The 20,287-nt window shown below is 35.2% G+C and overlaps 1 protein-coding gene and 1 long non-coding RNA gene across 5 annotated transcripts in view; both read left to right on the top strand.

Moving 5' to 3' along the window:
• Positions 1 to 20,287, top strand: part of ANKRD17 (ankyrin repeat domain 17) — a 175,378-nt gene that overhangs the window by 8,362 nt on the left and 146,729 nt on the right. The window lies entirely within an intron of this gene.
• On the top strand, positions 1,920 to 19,130 carry LOC119529504. Of its 2 annotated transcripts, XR_005215877.1 has the most exons (5): positions 1,920 to 2,286; positions 3,486 to 3,571; positions 17,257 to 17,352; positions 18,023 to 18,207; positions 19,069 to 19,130. It is a non-coding gene; the product is annotated as an uncharacterized LOC119529504 (long non-coding RNA). The 2 variants fall into 2 exon arrangements; XR_005215876.1 differs by having other exon boundaries at positions 1,920 to 3,571.

Genomic DNA, 20,287 nt, shown 5'->3' with positions numbered 1-20,287 from the left:
TATACAGTCCCAGTCTTTATCTTTCGTCTTTCGTTCTGATGTCCCACATGGTCCTAACCTTCCTCTTTCAACCATGCTCATAGTCATCTTTGTTCAGTGTACTTACATTGCTGTGCTACTATCTCCCAAAATTGTTTTCCAAATCTCTCACTCCTGTCTTTTCCTTTCTGTCTGCAGTGCTTCCTTTTGTGTTTCCTGTAGAGCGGGTTTCTTTTTCACAAACTCTGTCATTGTCTGTTTGTCAGAGAGTATTTTAGGCTCTCCCTCTTATTTGAAGGACAGTTTTGTTGGATATAGGATTCTTGGTTGGTGGTTATTCTCTTTCAGTATCTTAAATATATCACCCACTTCCTTCTTGCCTCCATGGTTTCTATTGAGAAATCCGTACATAGTCTTATCAAGCTTCCTTTGTGTGTGATGGATCACTTTTCTCTTGCTGCTTTCAGGATTCTGTCTTTATCTTTGACGTTTGATAATCTGATTATTAAGTGTCTTGGCGTAGGCTTATTCAGATCTCTTCTTTTTGGGGTACGCTGTGCTTCTTGGATCTGTAATTTTATGTCTTTCATAAGAGATGGGAAATTTTCATTGATTATTTCCTCTATTATTGCTTCTGCCCCTTTTCCCTTCTCTTCTCCTTCTGGGACATCCATGACATGTACATTCCTGCGTTTCATTTTGTCCTTAAGTTCCTGGAGACATTGCTTATATTTTTCAGTTTTTTCCTCTATCTGTTCTTTTGTGTGTAGGCTTTCAGGTGTCTTGTTCTTCAGTTTCTGAGTGTTTCCTTCTGCCTCTTGAGATCTGCTGTTGTAAGTTTCCATTGTGTCTTTCATCTCTTGTGTTGTACCTTTCATTTCCATAGTTTCTGCCAGTTTTTTTTTTCGAGCTTTCGATTTCTACCTTATATACGTCCAGTGTTTTCATTATATGCTTCGTCTCTCTTGCCATCTCTTCCCTAAACTTTTTGAATTGATTTAGTATTAGTTGTTTAAATTCCTGTATCTCAGTTGAAGTGTATGTTTGTTCCTTTGACTGGGCCATAACTTCATTTTTCTTAGTGTAGGTTGTAGTTTTCTCTTTTCTAGGCATCTAGTTTCCTTGGTTACCCCAATCAGGTTTACCCATACAAGAACGGGCTCAGGTCTCAGAAGGAGCCAATAGTATCACGTCTCCCTCAGGGTGTGTCTTAGAAGATTGGTACACCCTGTGAGGCCTCAAGTCATTGTGCTTTTCTGCCCAGCAGGTGGCACCTTTCAGCCTGTAGCTCCAGACTAGTGTAAGGAGGTGTGGCCCATGGCTGTTTTCCCCCAGGCTCTGGGGTCTGGTTCTGAATGGAAGGCAGGTAGTAGAGCTTGGCACCACCTTCTTCCTCTTAGGGAAAATAACCCCCCTAGGGAGAGGTCATTTATGTTTGAGTAGTTTCTCTGCCTGTGCTATCTCCACCGTTATCTGGGTCAGAGTGCTGGGAACTCAAAATCACTGAGGCTTTCTCCACTGAGCTGAAAAAGGGACAGAAAACTCCCTTCAGGGCCAGTCCGCGGCCATCCTCTGGCTTTCCAATGTCAGTGGTCACCAAAAGCCTCTGTCTGCTTGTTGGGGATTTGTATCTTGTATTGAGCAGTCCACGTTTGTTAATTAAACCCCAGTTGGAGCTCAGCTGAGCTGTGTTCGCTTTCTTGGAGAGTGGTGCTCTCTAGCACCATGAAGCTTTGCTATTTGGGCTGTGGGGAGAGGGGGCTTCCAGCTTGGATCAGCAGTTTTTACTTGCAGATTTTATGCTGCAATCTCTGGCATTCCTCCCCATTCAGGTTGGTGTATGATGACTGGACAATCATGTTTGTCCCCCTGCAGTTTTTCCATTTTATTTACTAGTTGTTCCTGTAGTTTATTAGTTGTTCCAGGTGAACAAACGAGCTTCCACTCCTCTCTGTGCCGCCATCTTCTTCCATCTACATGATCTTTTAAGCATGTTGTCTTTTTAGCTTCTGGGAGACACCAGAAATAAAAAGGGATGGAGAGAACAGATGGAAAAATCAGAGTAATTTAGGAGTTCAGTGTCTTTGTAAACAATTTTGATATGTGGTGAAATCTTTCTCAAAGCTTGCAGATAGATCGTAGTGAGTTTTGCTCATAGATTGTTGTGAATAGAGTGAAAAATGGCAAATAGGTTTTTATGCATCAAGGTTTAAATAATGTGGTTTGTTTTTTTAGGTAATTGGTCTGAAGTACTTATATGCTTTTTGGGGTAGAAATTCAGCGTAAGGTTGGTCAAGATTTAATAAGGTAACTATAAAATCATAATTCTTATTCAGAATAATGCTATGATACATCTGCACAAAATCTGTGTATTTCTGGCCCATTGTACTGTGTCAGTGATTACCAAAATGAGGGAAGGTGTAGACAGGGATTGTTTAAAAATGATTGGAGAATTAGGGATGCAATCCACAATCGAGGATTGCAGATTTTACTGGTTAACTGTATTCTTTATTTTTATTATTTAATGTTCAAGTTAACCAGTTCCTCAAATCTGAACCAGAGCAGGGGGAAACGTGGGGTATACAAAATATTGTAGATTCATTTTGGAAATAAGTAGAATTCTCAATTTTTATATCTTGTTATTATTTGAGAGTATATATTAGGCATGTAAATTTATGGAACTAGTCCATAGCTATGCCTCTCTAGCAGGGTATTTCCCATTTTTTCCTCTGAAGATACTATCAGCTGGTTTTATTTGACCTTTTATTTTTGTTTATCTACCCCCTCCCACCACCCCAAAAAATAACAGAAAAAAACAAAAGTGAAGAAATAGAAACTTACCCTAAAATTAATTCTAGTTCTGAGTCTTTTACTCACGGATTGTCTGTTAATTGAAGAACATTTGATTGAAAAGTGTTTCAGAGAGATCTGTGGAAAGATTGGTTTTGTTAGTTTTGAATTTGGCATAAATATGCTTTAACATGGAACTCTTTTTCCTTTCCCTCTTTCCTATCACCCTAAATCTGAAACCCAAGAAGAAAAAGAAGTCCTGTTTGTGTTGTACTAGGTTGATTTCTAGTTTACTTCTTTGACCCCATTATTGTCTCTCTTCCTTTTTGATGTCATGTTCCCCTCTTATATTCTTAATGTAGGATTAATAGTGAAAACAGTCCCCATGGGAAACCTCTAGCATAGCTCTCACTAGTGTGAGATGTGCTATAGGGGTTAATTCTTTTACTTGACAAACATCTCCTATGTGTAGCTGTTTTCTCTAGTAGTCTAAAACATTTCCTTTTCAATGAATATGAAAAAGTTGGGTATATTTAACATTACAGCTGTATGTGTTGAGTTAAATGATTTTATTCATGTTGTAGTTCGGAAATTTTTCAACTTGCATGCATGGGAAGTTATAACAGTAATAGAACTCAATTTTCCCTATGATTTTTAGCATTTAAGTATCACTTATTAATATAAATTTATAACTAAATTTATTTGGCTTTATTGAGACCTAGCAGAATCATTTAGGAATTATGAGGAATTTGAAGAAGCTGAAACATTTTTCCTAGCCTCAAAAAATTTTAATCTTGTTGAGGTAAGACTACTAATAATTAAAAACTGTTAGGATGATTTTAAATCCTATATAATTACATTGAGAGGCTGTGTTTTCAGTGTAATTGTATGCCTTTAGATTGATCTCTGATTATAGGGACCATTTTGTCTTCTGCTTTTTGAATTCTAGTAGGGTAGACTTTATGTCTTTTATAAGTATCTCTCAGACTACTCACTGATTTTTGGCATTTTGTCTCTATTTTTTTAAGATGAAGTCTGTACATGATATATTTCCATAGTGCCCTTGACAACTAAATTACAATAAAGAATTGTCTACTCTTAATTTTACCCTGAAGATTTTGTAGTAAGGAAAGAGGTGTCTGTATTAGTATACTTAAGATTGCTGCAGGTAGAGGTGTGCTAAAATAGAAGAAATTGAGTTACAGGACAGTGTAAAGCAAAATATTAAATCTCTTCTGAATTATATTTTAAACATAGTATTTATAATTAAACATTACTAATTATTTGTTACACATATTTGTAGAAAAGTTGACAAAGTAAAAATATAAAGAATACAGAAATATTTATAATCCTGCTCTCCAGAATTAATCAGTTATTGAAAATGACTTTTTCATTCTTTTTTCCTTAGTATTGAATTTTCTATCAAATAGGTCAGAGTTGTCACTTAGAAATTTTGCCTGCCAGAGTTTCATTGATGAGCATTCTTCAAATATATCAATTGAAGAGATGGGTCTTCTGATAGTGTTTATGTATTTTACTGTAAAAACTTTTAAGTGTGTTCATACTTGTTAAAAAAAAATCTTCTAATAAGGTTTTTTTGTGTTTTTTTTTAATCCCACTCCTTCTGAGTAAATGCTGGTAGCAGCTTGGGGCATATCAGATGTTCCAGTTCTCTTTCTTGATGAGAGTGAATGGATATTTTGCATGTATGTTTGTCTGGAAGAGTACTTTAGGATTTGCTTCATTGTTCCCACCTACTTAGGAAGCTTTCATAGTATGACTGTCCATAATTTATTTGGTCTTTTATGTTGGTAGACATTTAGATATTTTCAGTACAAGACTATTACAAATATAATGACAAAGTGAACATCCTTTTATAGTTTTTTTTTTAGTATAAAAATATTTTTGTGGGATAGATTCCTGGAAATGGAATTGCTGGACCAGAGGGTACACACATGTTAAATTTGATTAATACTCCCAAGTTTTACTCCACTGGATATGATCTTAGTTTTTAAAATTGTTAAACAAAAAATGTTTCATTTTCGTTTTTCTGATTGCTATTGAGATTGAGTACATTTTCATGTTTATTTTCCATTTGAATTTCTTTTGAGAATTTCTTGTTTTATCTTTAACCTATTATTCTATTGAGAATATCTGTCTTTTTCTTAGTGATTTTAAGGAGCAATTTATATTTATGTCTGTTGATTCTTCACGGTATTATTTGTTACACATAGTCTCTGTTTATAGTGTCTTTTTAATTTTTGTGTAGTAAAATGTGTTATTCCTTTATGGCTTCTGGAGACATTTCTTACCCTGATATTTTAAAGATATTCTTAGAAATTTTCTTTTGCTATGTATGTATTTTGATTTCCAATGATACATGGATCTCTTTTTTGATACAGTGTTTTAATTGTTCTGTCCATTTCTTATTCAGTCTTTTGTATAGCATTTGTTCTAGTTGACCAATCCTTACTTCTTAAAAAGTGCTCCTCTCTTTGCTTCTGTAATACGATCCATTCCTTTTTCATTTCTGCTTCACCAGTTGCTCTTAGTTTGGCTTCTTTGCTGCTTCCTCCTACCCCTTTAACTCTGCATCCTTTGATTGGTCCCCATTGCTCAGTCCTGAGCCCTCTTCTGTCTTGTATCTGGTCTTTCTTCTTAGGTGATTTTTACCCAGTCTTGTGTTTTTATCCTTATGCCAGTGACTTTCAAATTTATATCTCTGGCCTAAACCTTTCTCGAAGTATTGGGCTCACCCTCTGGCCACCAAACATTTGTACAGCCTTTCTTCCAAACAGATTCCTCTTTCTTCCTCAAGAGAAGCAACCCAAAGTCACATCCAGCTGCTACATACAGCACCAAGTGAAGGATGTCAGTATAATGCCTTTCCTAGCAATTCAGTCCAAATGTGGCTCCAAGAATCTATAATATAATAAACATCTTATCTTTCCCTTTTTACCCAATCCTTTATATAACGATGAGTACTAATAGGACAATCATAATGAAAGTTCCTTTGGAGAGGTGTCCATATTAATAATGAAATCCTTCTGGGCAGAAGTCATGACAACCTGCCCTGGCAGCTGTGTAAATTTGTTGGTTAAACTCTGATTTTGCCCTGTGAAAGGAATGCCCTTTCAGCTGTCATTTGTCCTTGCCTTTGTCCTTGTTTCTTCCTTGTCTGTTATCTTCATTGGCACATCTGATGTAGGCATTTGAGAGTATGAAGTTCCTAGGAATTGTGCAACTTTTGCAGCCCTCTCTCTGCTGGTATACATTTGATAGTTGGAGAGTTATTGAGAGGTTAGTCACATGTTGCTTTAGGCCAGTAATGTAGTTTAGCAGTAAACTCTTTGAAAAACTTAATAGATTTCTATTCTATTTTCCTTAAGTCAGGTCCATGTGATATTAAGTACATCAACAAATCTCTTTTAATCATAATTTTGGAACTTACTGATATCTTTGTTTACTGGTCTCTGTATTAGGTCTGTTCTTCTTCCTCTTATTGTTTCCTGTCTACCTTGAGGCCATCTGAAATAATAGGTTTGGATGATGTATCTGTCAGGGTTCAACCAGTAGGGGATGTGCACGTGCACACATATATGCATGTACTTATGTATTTATGTTTGTATGTATGTATATATACTAAGAGATTTATTAAAAGGAATTGGCTTATGCAGTTGTGGGGGCTAAGCAAGTCCTAAATCTGTAAGGCAGGCAGTTAGGATCATGGATAGGTTGGAAGCCCTGGACACAAGTTTAGCTTTTCTCCGCAGGCTGTCACAAAGGAATGATCCAACAAAGGGAGAGACTCAGCTGCTGTTTGGAGTCTCATTTGTCAGGAAGAGCTCAGTCTTACCTGATAGGTCATGTCTGCAGAGGATGATCTCCTATCTAAAGTCAACTGATTAGGGACTTAGATTACATCTACAAAATCACCTCACAGATTAGTGTTGTGTTGAATAACTGAGAGAATTTTTTGTATGCTGCAAAATGACTGCTTCCCTCCCTTTTTTTTCTCTTAGTGTAGCCTAAATTGACACATCAAAAACCATCACTGGTTGGAAGACAACACTCTTAATCTGAGCTTTGCTACCATCTAGCAAAGAACCGTTAAACTTATTTCCTGGTATTTGGGCACTGAAGCAACCTGAGATGCCCCAAATTACTGGACTTAGACAGGTTGGAGTTTGCTGCTGAGAGCTTCTCTTGGAAGCACTGTTTTCATGTTTGTCTCTGCTTGCAAGCTGCCTAATCCTTAGCTGAGTTGATCTTACTGGTTGATCTCTAAAACAGCCAACACACACCAATATTCTGAGTTTTGCTAACTGCTTTTCTTAGAACTACAGGCATGTGATGTGCTTTCCGTGTTGTTGCAGATTCCACAGGTGCTTTGCTACTGCATAACAAGGGTCATTAGCTTTCCTGCCTGTGATATGTTTCATTGTTGCCTCACATCCAAGCTTTATCCAAGTTTATTATGGCAGCACTCCACTCTTAAGTTAAGGTATAGGATGGGTTATTTGAGCAAATAGACTCTAAAACATGAGTGGCTCTAGTAAAATAGAAATTTATTTCTCTTTTATGTGATACCCCAGAGATAGTCCTTCAGGTGATCCATGGATCTGAGGTCCTATTGCTATACCATACCATAAGCTGTGCTGTCCAGTATGGTAGCTACAAGTCGCATGTGGCTACTGACTACCATCTTGGAAGGTACAGATATAGAACATTTCCATTATCACAGAAAATTTTATAGGACAGCTCTGCCTTAAGACGTTGACCTCATCTACAATGTCTAATGTGGCTCACCAGCATCATGCTCGTGTTCCATCCCATGAAAAATAAGAAACAGAAATATAGCATAGATAGATTCCTTTTAAGGACTTGGCTAAAGAGTTGCAAGCATCACTTCCTACTGTGTCCCATCAGCAGTTACGTGGCTACGATTAGGAACTGTAGCTCTTGCTTAGTGCCCATATACCTTTGTAAAACTTGTGGAGAGGTGGTCTTTTATCAAGCAAAGAAGGGAAGTATAGACATTGGGGTCAATTAATGTCTTACATGGATATAATTCTAGGATTATATCGTCTTTCTGGCTAGCAATGTAAGAGAAAAAGTCTCTTTTCCTGGTTCCTGAAATAATCATGTTGGTCTAGGTTGGGTCACATGTCCATTCCCGAACCAGCCACTGTCACTAAGAAAACAGATACTCTGTTCAGCCTTAGGTCATGTTTTTCTACCCCACATAAGAGGTGGACTGGAATGGTTTCCCAAACAGTGTTTTTATTGCTGGAAAGGTAGGGTGCGAAGAAAAAGAGTGTTGGGCATAAGACCTTCAGAGTGCAACTTGAATCTTTGCACTGCTTCCATCCCACTACCATAATCCTAGCCCAGGGTCTTATCTTGTTTGGACTTTACAGTAGCCTCTTAATTTGTTCTCCCAGCTCTTTCTTGTCTCCCTGTAATTCATTCCTTCTCTATGTAGCAACTAGACTAATCTTTCTGAACAGTAATCATTATTTGACTTCTCATTGCTGTTAGAATAAAATCCAAACCCCTGACTTGGCATACAGACTTTCTGTGACTGGTCCTTCTTATTGTTCCAGCCTCTGTTTATATCCCTTTCAGTCCATTCAGATCTAGTCATACTGATTTTTCGATTCTTAGAACATACAGCCTTTCCTGGCTAAAGGTTTTTTACTTTTTCCTAGAATTTTCTTCCCCTGGCTTGTTGTTGTTTCTTATCCTTGAGGTTTAAATTTAACATCCTTCTCTGTGCAGGATTATTGGAGGAAGCATTTACCCCCTCTATGTTGTCTTTTCTCTACCCTCCCTGTCAATGTTCTGCCTGTAATGAGTAAGTTATATTGGCATAAGAAGTAGGAAACCTTGCTGGTCATTGACCAAGCTTTTGCGAGTATTAAAACTTGAAGGGATTCTTTATGTTCTTTTTCTTCCCACTTAGTGTTTTTGGGTGGTGGGGGTGGGGGATTTGCGTACTTAACATTCCCATATTCCTAACAACCATTTGTTTATTCCTGTGTCCACATAATTTTTAGTTTTTGATAGGTTCAACCTTATGAGATTGCTGTTTTTTAGGTCACAAGTCATCTAATTTCTATGATCTCAGGTGGCTCAACCATATATGCTAACATGTTTTGATGTCTCACAGGGCAGTCCCTGTCACTGATCTTTCTCAAGAGTTTTGGATACTATGCATTTAACTTGTCAGATGTGCTTTAGAATCATCTTTTGTAAATAGTCTTAAAATCTCAAAATATTGAGAATTTTATAGCAATTGCATTAGAATTTGGATTAATTTGGGGAGAAATAGATGTATAATGCTGAGCCTTCCCATCCAGAAGCATGGCATTCCTCTATTTCTTTAGGCCCTTTATTTGTACTTCATAAAATTTTATATTTTCATATAGACTTTGCACATTTCCCGTGGAGTTTATTCCAGATAACTTTATGGTTCTTATTGCTATTGTGAATGACATTTTTTCTTCCATTAGTCTAGTTAATTATTGTTAGAGTATACAGAAACCTATTGATTTTGGTATTTTGAGCTCATTTATGTGGCCACTAGACTAAATTCTCATTTTAAGACAGTTTATTCTGTTAGTTTTTCTGACCAAACGGCCATATTGACTCCAATAAATGATTTTGTCTTTCATCTCTTTTTTTGCAATATTTATACTTCTTATTTTTTGTCTTTTACTGCACTGATTACTGAACACCCACAAAATGTTGACTGTTAGTAGTAATAGAGGTCATCCTTGTCCCTTTGATTTTAATGGGAGTGTTGGTGTGCCAAAATTAGGATGCAAATATCCGTTTTCAATTTAAGTATCCCTCTTTCTCTTTAGCTTGTTAAATTTTGTCAGAAATATATATTGAATTTTATCAAATGCCTTTTTGGCGTTTATTTAAATCATTTGCTCCGCCTCTGATATATTCATATAGTGGATTGCAGCCATACATTTCCTATTGTTAAACTGTGTTTGGAATACTTGATACGATGTAGTATTCTTTTAACACACTGTTAATTTGAGTTCATTAGCATTTTATTTTACGTTTTCTCTGAAGTTACCATTTCATGTTAGATTTTTAAATTTGTTGGGAGAAACTAAATAAATATCTCCTTCCCTTTTTTTTCCTCCCGCTTCTGGCTATTGTGAATATGCAGCTGTCTCCTTCCTTTTTATATCTTGTCTGCAGTTGTTGGTATTTATTCATCAGCCTTGTAAAAAGGTTTGTGTATTACAGATTAAATTTCTATGCATCCCTTCTCCTTTTGATATATGTTCTATTTTTAACCATATTTGCCACTGAAATGTTAGAAAGGAGTTTTATCAAGTGCTTTATTTGTTTTATAGTTAGTAACTTTTTTAGTGGCTTAAGTAATTCATACCTCTTATTCTTTACATTTAATTCATTTATTTCAAATTTATATGAGTGTAAGGAGGGAGATGGTAATTTAATCTTTATTTCCAAATAGTTAATCAGTTGACTTAGCTATTTCATATTTTATCCTTTTCCCTATTGTTTGGAATGCTACCTCTATTGCATAAATAAACGATTATATCTAATCAGTATATATGCCTTTATATATACTGCCTTAGATCAGCTAAAGGGCCACATACTTAAATTAGTTGTTTATTCTAAGCAGTTTCCTGTGCTCTTTGATAAGTAGCTAACATCTGTGTAAGGTTTTATGGTTAACAAAGTAATTTTACATATTTTTCATTTAATCTAGTCAATGGTTTTTTTTTTTTCTTAATCTTCATTTTATTGAGATACATTCACATACCACGCAGCCATACGAAACAAATCGTACATTCGATTGTTCACAGTACCATTACATAGTTGTACATTCATCACCTAAATCAATCCCTGATACCTTCATTAGCACACACACAAAAATAACAAGAATAATAATTAAAAGGAAAGCAATTAAAGTAAAAAAGAACACTGGGTACCTTTATCTGTTTGTTTGTTTCCTTCCCCTATTTTTCTACTCATCCATCCATAAACTAGACAAGGTGGAGTGTGGTCCTTATGGCTTTCCCAATCCCATTGTCACCCCTCATAAGCTACATTTTTATACAATTGTCTTCGAGATTCATGGGTTCTGGGTTGTAGTTTGATAGTTTCAGGTATCCACCACCAGTTACCCCAATTCTTTAGAACCTAAAAAGGGTTGTCTAAATTGTGCGTAAGAGTGCCCACCAGAGTGACCTCTCAGCTCCTTTTGGAATCTCTCTGCCACTCAAGCTTATTTCGTTTCCTTTCACATCCCCCTTTTGGTCAAGAAGATGTTCTCCGTCCCACAATGCCAGGTCTACATTCCTACCTGGGAGTCATATTCCACGTTGCCAGGGAGATTCACTCCCCTGGGTGTCTGATCCACGTAGGGGGGAGGGCAGTGATTTCACCTTTCAAGTTGGCTTAGCTAGAGAGAGAGGGCCACATCTGAGCAACAAAGAGGCATTCGGGAGGAGGCTCTTAGGCACAAATATAGGAAGGCTTAGCCTCTCCTTTACAGCATTATTTTTCATTTAATCTAGTCAATTAATCTAGTCATTTAATCTAGTCAATTTCATTTAATTATTTTTCATTTAATCTAGTCAATGGTTTTTTGAAGCAATTTTTTGTCTTCTACTTTTAAGCTTCTAAGGAGGCAAGTCTTCTTTCTTTCCTTCTCTCCCTCACTCCCTTCCTTACAGACATATTCCTGTAAAGAAGTTAAGGTGCTTTTAATAGGAAGAAGATAAAAACGGCACCAGCATCTATATAATGTTCTTACTGATCTTTGTGTAATATTATTATTACCTAGACTATTTTTGGACTTGAACATCTCCATACACTATCAGGGCAGGACCTACACACTCTGAATGTTCTTCAGCCCTCTTGCACTATCATTCTCTTGTTCTTTGGTTTTGTTTCACTGTTTCTTTTATAAATTTCAAACAAACTAGGAGTGATTTAAAACTTACACATTAGCTATTCAAGAAATGCCAAAATAAAAGAACTGCTGTAAAAACCAAAGTACAGTTTAATTCTTTTGGGAGGATGACATCCTTTAAATCATGCTTATGCTAAAGTTTGCAGCGATGATACTAAACTGTGATTAGTATCTTTTTTAATTTTTTGTGGTTGAGAAAACTAAATGGGGGGATTGTAGTATCTTTTTTCTGTTTTTATTAAATCATAGTATGTTAACTGTAAAAGTTTAAACAGTTGAGGAGGATTTAGAATAAGAGTTGAAAATCTGTCATCATTTATATCCCAAGGTGTAAAGCTTAATGTATATAATTCCAAGCCTTCTTCTGTGCATTTTCACACACATACATGTGTACTTATGTGAACAAATTTTTATCTTGCATAACTGGGATCATTATTAAAATATCATCTAAAACTTTCTTTTTAAATTAATAGTACATCATAGACACTTTCCATGTAAATACACAGAAAGCTATTTTCTTCCTTTTATTGTCTGTGGATATATTATTCCCTTGTCAGTGTATCATGACTTAATTGTTCCCCAATTTATGAAAATTTTGGTTGTATCCATTGTTCTGCTGTTGCAAACAATGCTGCAGTATACTCTTTTTGATATGTACCTTTGTGTCTGTCTGTATTTTGGTAGGATATATTCCAGTGGTGAAAGTGGTAAATCAAAGGTACATGGGTCTGTTCTGTGATTACCATTTTATTACGTGTGGCAACACCGTATTTTAAAAATCACTGTGGCTTTTGTCTCAAGCCTTGTCCATATCTGTTCCCTTTGGCTGTCCCTATCTGTTTAATACTTTGTCCATAAAGAGCCAGATCAAATACCACCCCTTCCCTTTGAGTGATATTTTTCACTCAATAGTATGTTCATAGCACCTAGCACAGTAATTACAACCCCAAAATCTAATATTTTAAAGAGTTCTTACTGTACATCAGGCATAGTTCTGATTGCTTTAGTATATGTTATCTCATTTAATCGTCACAACTCTTAAAAGGTAGATAATAATATTATTCATGTTTTATGGTTGAAAAAAATCAAGGCAAGGAATAAGTAACTTGTTAAGAATTACTCAAGAAATAAGTTCAGTATAAATTTCTATAAATTTCTCATTAGCTCATTGCATCTTGCATTTAGGTCTTCTTCACAGGTTCTTGTGAATGACAATGTAAGTAGTCCTGGAACATTAAGTGTTGGTTAGAAAATCAGTTTATAAGATCCCAAAAAAGGCTTTACACAAGTGTAGCTAGAGCTGTTACCCCGTTCTATTATTTCCCTGACCCCTATATTGGGATAATTAATGTGATTGATCTTGAGATGGACTCCATACATTGTGAATAAATCAGTGTACTATTCACCATTTCTGGAACATCAAATCAGAATATATACCTTGTAGATTAACTCTTTTATACTAAGTGCTTAAAGTGTGAACTGAGAAGAGCATTGTTTTAGACCCATCTATACCTTTTAATTTATGCTCCCAGGTAAGTATAACATGTAAGCTGAATCTTTCGGAGCCTCACATAAAAGTGACATGAAATACCTTCGTTTGGTGGGGGTGAGATGAAATATGTGTGAAAACGTTTTGTGAACTATAAGGATCTCTGTCAGTATCAGTTTTTAAAAGTGAAAGATGAGGAAGAATAGAGAGCTTTGTGAAAATGTAATTACTGATTAGTAATATTTGGATTTTTAAAAATACAGTTTAAAGCCTATAATTTAGAAAAACCTCACCCTTTGATTTTCCTTCTTAATTCCATTTAATTTGATTATTTTATTGAATTTATAGATTGCCAGTAAAGCTTTTTAGCTGTAACTGTACATGTCGATTCATTCATTTTAGGTGGAGCTGATCTGTTTTTCTGTAGAAGGAATGACATTTTTATTGAAGTTGACTATAATTTTTTTTTTAAGTAAAGTTTTATTTCTTTGCTGATTGATTGCTCAAATGGTTGCTTTCTATGTATAGGAGAGCTTCCTGATCTTTTTTGGTTAAATTAATTAAAAATCATACTTTTCTTTAATAATGCTGAATTAAATGGCATAGGACTTGTTTCACTAGTACATTATTAAGTAAATTGAATATTAACTGTGTTCTTTTTCTCTTTAAAGTTTGGCTTCCACTTTTATGCTTTTTGTTTTAAGCCAAAAGTTAAAATGATGTGTGGCATTTCTAGAACTAGAACCAGAGCCTTATCTAAAGTGTTCACTTCAGAATACTTTATAATGGGAATTAATTTTTCTCAGTACTAAATTATGTTATTAATTTTTTATAAAATCTGAGAGAAATTGTACCATTATCCCTTTTTCCATTTATCCACTTATTCCGTATCAAACTAATGCTGTGAGCTGTGAGAGACTGGGAATATGAAAGTATATAAAAGGGTACGTGGTGGCATTAAAGTGTTAAAAATTCTAGTGATAGAGACAGGCATGTAAAACAGGAATATTATGGAGTAGTTGGTACATAAACAAGGTATTTTGGAAGGAGCATCTTGAATGAATATATCATAAAGCTAGCATGAGGAAGAAGATAATGGCACAGACGATAGACTGAGAAACACAGTCTCAGGAATTATTTTAGACAGATTATTAAAGGCTACAAAAATCACAGGACAGCTTCTATAAATATGAATTAATAAAGGTACTTTTTACTTTTATGTCCTAGTATATATGAGAAAAAAAGTGTATTGCATATAAACTTTAATATGTTCAGAGAAAATCTACCAGGTTATAGAAGAGAATTTAGAATATGATATTTATAGAACAGCTGAATGGACCAAGAGTTATCTTTATCGGTATGAAGTGGGAAGACTTTGGGCTGTGGCACCCATTTTCATCTGTAATGTGATAGTGGGCATTTTATCATTCTCCTGAAAGAGTAGAGTTACAATCATTGGATGGAAGAAATCAGTGTTTTGAACATTCCAAAAGAACTTTTTGAAACAGAATGTAGGCTTTTTGGAATATTGTGAGTTCTTTATCACAGGTAAAGTTAAGCATAGGCTAAGGGAGTGGGTTTATATAATGAAGATTCCACAAGGGTAGTTGTTTGGGTTAGATGCCCATTTAGGATTTATTCTACATTCATTAGATCTTTGATATTTAAATAGAATATGTTTTTAAATTCTCCCAGAATTTAAAAATTTATAGTATTTTATTGTATTATTAATAGGAAGAAATAAGAGTAATGGGAACTACACATCCTTTTCTTCCCATCTCATCTCCTTTTCTGGGAATGATGAAGCAAACCATATTGCTATGGCTTCTCTGCTGTGGACTTAGCAGATACTGCTCAAGTTCTAGATAAAATGGCAAAGTATCAAGATAACAAAGATGTGATCATGATGTTTTCTAAATCTCAAGACCTTTAAAAAATATTCCTAACTTGCTTTGTGGATAGTATTTTCACTTGTACCATTTCTTCGTTTCTTTTCTTGTTCTGCCCCCATATAACCACCTCACAGTCCAAGATCCTCTCTTCCACATGACCCTGCTTTCTGTCTCCAATCAAAACTCCAGTGCCTGAGTTCTCTTAGTCAGATACAAATATAATAATATGATTCAAGTTGTGAATATGCCTTGTATGTAGGAGGTCTTTTCAAAAGAGGAAGTTTTTACCTACTTTAGCTTTGTGACCAGATCTTCCTGTATTTTATGCCAAAACATAAAAAGCATGGAGTTGATGTTGCAGTCCTTTGTCTTCCATGCATGAGAAACTTTGTTTTATATCCCATTGGAGGCCAGAAGGGCCCATTCATTGACATAGGCAGTCGTGAATGTTAGGATTCATAAATCTTAATCAAGTATTAAGGTCCTCCTGACCTCACTACAATAAGCAGAAGTTTCCCTGAAAATCTTGAAGGGCAATTAGGAAGAAGGATCAGATTCCAATCTCATTAAACCCCAGGCATGTGAATTCCTGTCAATTTCTGTGCCTGATAAAAAATTACATTTCATTTTGAAAATAACTCTGCCTTTGTATTTCTTTTCTGACCAGTATTTCTCCTGGGAAAATCATAACATAGAAAGAATTTGAAACCAGATTGGGTAACTTGGATTTGAATCCTGTTTTATTGCTATGTGATTTTGGGAAAGTACTGCTTTACATGACCTCATTTTCTTCATCCATAATGGGAGCTACTGACTCCTTTCTAACAGGGTTTTTATACAGAATGGAGATAGCCTATATATTTTGTACTCAGCCTTACATGTTGGGAGTATTCATTACTTATTTTGATAGTTCTCTGGATTTAATTATGTAATATTCTGGAATGAAGTTCTTTTTTAGTCAGGAACAATTTTTACCTTTTTTGGGTTATGGATTTTGTTTAGATTCTGATGAAAACTGTGAACCTTTTCTCCCCCAAATGCACTTAAATGCTATATATATAGCATATATATATAGCATTTAAACTATATAGCAAAGAGTTCTTGACGTCTTTGAATCATAGATTATGAACCTTAGGTCAAGAATATTGGATTTCATCTTTTCTCCATTGGAGAGTTCAATGACCTCCTTTTTTTTTTTTTTTTTTTTTTTTTTTAATCACGTTTAAGATTGAAAAGTAAACAACCTTTTCTTCATTTCTACCCCCAGTAAAAACTAATAGCTACAGAGTTTTTCTGCCAGGGATTACTACCACATAACCATTCAGAATGTTTTCTTTGGGTAATAGTTGATTAGGAAATTTCTTCCTTTTTCTTTCTGAAACCATTGGAATCTTGACTTGGAAAAAAACTAGTCGACAGATAATTTGTTTTTATAGCTGTTTTTTTTCTGGAGAAGTGAAAGCTGTCTTATGGAATGAGAAGATGTATTTAATAAAGTTTGCAACTATTTCCTACATTTTATGTTTAGTAGTAAACTATAAAGCTATAACTTGATTTCTTCAGACTTTGCTGTTATTGATTTTTTTTTTTAAATATGGTGAATTGAGCATGCTCCTTTACCTTCCTTTTCTCCTGAGATCCCATTGATAGTGTCTGAGAAAGACTGAATTAAACCACACTTCTGAAAAGTAGGAAAAGATGGTATTAATCAAATTACCTTAAAGAGGATTAAAAAACTTCTATTAGCTCATATTAACTTTAATGTATGTTAACGTGGTGGTGGGCGAGGGGGGAGGGGGATCTAATTTAGGCATGAATAGATCCAGACTTAAATAATGTTATTAGTACTGTTTTCTCTCACAATCTTTTTGGTTTTGTTTTCTCTGTATTGGCTTTGTTTTCAGCCAGACAGAGATGGCTGCTAGTCAAAGGAGTAGGGGGTGGGGTGGGGGCGGGGATGGGATATTCTAGTTAGATCTGGGTTATTTGGCCACCCCAACAGTAGCCTGGAAGGATCACTTCCACCCAAACCACATGAAATATGTTCCCTACTAAAAAGAGGGATTATATTACTAGGAAAAGGGGGTGGGGGAAAAAGCATGTTGAACAGTAAAATTGCAGTTCACAGTCCACTACAGGTACCATCAGAGGACCAGCAGTTTTGGAGATAGAAAGCTCACAGGATTGGATTGACAGCAAAATCCCAGAGGATACTGGAACCCAAGATACCAGAGGTAAGCTCAGGTTTTCCCAGGGAACTTCAGAAAGGCTTCAAGCTTGGAGTCTACAAATACAAAGAGCAGTAGTGGGCATTCGGGTAATAATCAAGAATATTTTTTAAAGAATTGTTTTCCAAAGTGCTGGGTCAGTTGGGCCTCCTCCTGACCTTTCTCCAGCCTAAACAACTCTGGTGGCAATGGTACCTGCCTTCAGGCTTGAACTAAGAGTTTTTGTCTTAAGAAAGTAGAACAGCAATTCAGTAGGCATTTGCTGAGGTGTTGGACACTGAGAGAAAAACAGTTTGGGCAGTTCCCAGTCTGTTTGAATTCCTACCCATGTACATTACTGGGGTGCTTGCTTACCCATATGTCCTGCCACTTTAAATAGTACTTACAGTCAATGCCTCCAGTTAAGGGAGAAGCCGCTTGGGTAAATAAACCCGAACAACCTTGGAGAAAGCTCACATTGGCTTCGTATACTCCTAAAGTGATCTTTCATTTGCTAATATAAACAGACAGGGATAACTGCACAATTGAGGAAAATGAAGAAGATGGAAGAGGATTAAGATGAATAGAAAAACAACTTACCTCAAATAAAATTCAGGGAACAGAAGAAAATTTCAAAGAAAAATGTAACTGGTATTTCATTTAAGATTTACGAACACATTGCTCTGATTAATCATAGCAGCACTGAAAAGAGGGCAGAGAACTGGAAAAGGTTTTGAAAATTACAAGAAGAATTTCAGTGGATGGACCAAATAACAGTTTACTGTGAATCAAGACCAACTTGTTGAATTGGAACTAAAGAGGAGAAACTCTGTATATGGAACAAAAAATAGATCTGGAAAAATTGAGAGAAAATTTTAAGAGGTATGGAAAATACATCACAAACTTTCCACATCCATACATATGAGTTCTAGAAGCAGAGAACAGGAAACTGGGAAGGAGAAAATAATGAACGAAATAATTGAAGAAACTTTCCTGAGCTGGAGAGAAAGATGAATTTTCAGATTGAAAGAGCCCATGTAGTACCAAGCAGGATGAATGGAAAAAGATCCACAGCTAAAAAACATCAGATAAAATTTCAGATCTCTAAGGATAAAAAGAAAATCCTAAAATTACTACCAGAGAAAGAGAATAAAAAGTGGAAAATCAAATGACTGACTACTTAGCAGCCTACTGAATGCTTGAATTATGGAACAGTGACTTCACTGTTTGAGGGAAAACAGATTTGAACCTAAGTTTTCTGTAGCCTACCACACTATCATGTGAAGACAAACATATTTTTGTACTTGGAAAAACTATGCATCTTTATGAAAATATTATTTGGGATGTTTTATAGCACCATATCCAAGATAGAGGATATAGTGGGAGGGAAAAGGAAACAGTGGTGGTTACAGTGGTATCTTTGGCTTCCCAGAAGTGAAGAATGCTAGAAGGAAGTTTCAGAGTGTTATTAGTCTAGTGTACGTGGACAGTTATTAAACCATTAACATCTAAATGATAAAAAATTACATTTTGTTCAGTGAATAATACAGCATGATGTTATGCATTCACTTAATTGATTTTTGGTTTTTAAAATCAACCTGGGAAATATATAAAATGGATTTAATTATATTACGAGTTAAAATATTATAAACCTTTATAATATAAAAATAATATGTATAAAATTAGGAGATGGAGGACAACAAAGGAAGTGTAAATGGAAAGTCATTTATTTCTTCAATGTAGGGTCAAGAAATAGCATCAAAAGTTGGTGAATCAAGAAACAGAAGTAAAATAATATTAAGGTAAAACTGCTAACCAAAACTAGAATATTAATAACAGTGTAACAATTTATTGCCATTTTTATGCAAGATGGTAACAAAGACTTTTACTGTTTGCCTTATATTTTTGTAGTGTTTGAATTCTATAATATTAAAAAGATTATAGATGTGGTGAATCTATCTGGTTAGATGATAATAGTTCTATTTATGAAGCAAATGCATTCCAAGGCCACCTGGTTTTTAGAGGATGCACAGGGATTAACTCTAGGAAATTAGAAAGTTGCATAGAATACAAATGTGACTGTTTTTGTATAGGATGCATAATTATTTCTTGATTGGATCACATTCACGATTCTGCATTCAATACCTGAATTTTTTCCATAGTAAACATGTAGGAAACTTTTTTTTTTTTAGGTAATGTTCATTGTGAAAAAAAATAAGGGAAAATTTTAAATATTCCTTTCCTACAATGCCTCTAAACAAGATGACGGTTTCTCTCCAATGTATTGATGGCCAGGATTATAAACCTGGTTTGTCCTTTTGACAAGGGCAATTCGTGATCAAGGAGAGCCACAACCTATTGGAAGCAGGCTATATCTCTTGGAAGAAGGAAGATGAAAATAGAGGTGACCTCTTTTCCTTCCTTCCCTAAAGATAAGGCTCATCTTGTGTACCTAGCCCTCCCTTCCTTAGTGAGGACACATTCTGACTCTCTCTCTCTCTCTCAGAAAATATTTGTTGAATGAAAGAATCAACATTATTTTGATGCCACTTCTGCCTAAAGGCAGGTTGGCCGTCCTGTTTATGCTCTAAGCATTAAAATAACCACGAGAAATAAATTTAAAACTATATATTTTATTGGAAGTTATAGACTTTGTATGTGTGAGAGGGAAGCAGTTTCCTCCAGATATAAAAACAAATATTAAATATAAAACTGTATTTGGCAGTTCAGTCATGCTTTTAAATAGTATTATATAATTTCACTTAGAAATTGGTGTATATGTTCTTTGAGAGTATGGGAGTTGATTAGCGTTCTAAAATACTTGACTCTGATATGAATTTGTTGATAGAGGAGTTGAAAGATACAATTGTGGTTTAAGTTTGACTTCATAAAACATGAGTGAGGTATCTATTACACACGTAAATGCTGGGAAATATGGCGTTCTGTTTTCTTATATTATGTT

Source organism: Choloepus didactylus, chromosome 3, assembly GCF_015220235.1.
Source record: "Choloepus didactylus isolate mChoDid1 chromosome 3, mChoDid1.pri, whole genome shotgun sequence".
NCBI lineage: Eukaryota > Metazoa > Chordata > Mammalia > Pilosa > Megalonychidae > Choloepus > Choloepus didactylus.
Note: the sequence above shows the minus strand (reverse complement) of the source record. Positions and strands in the feature narration are given on the sequence as shown.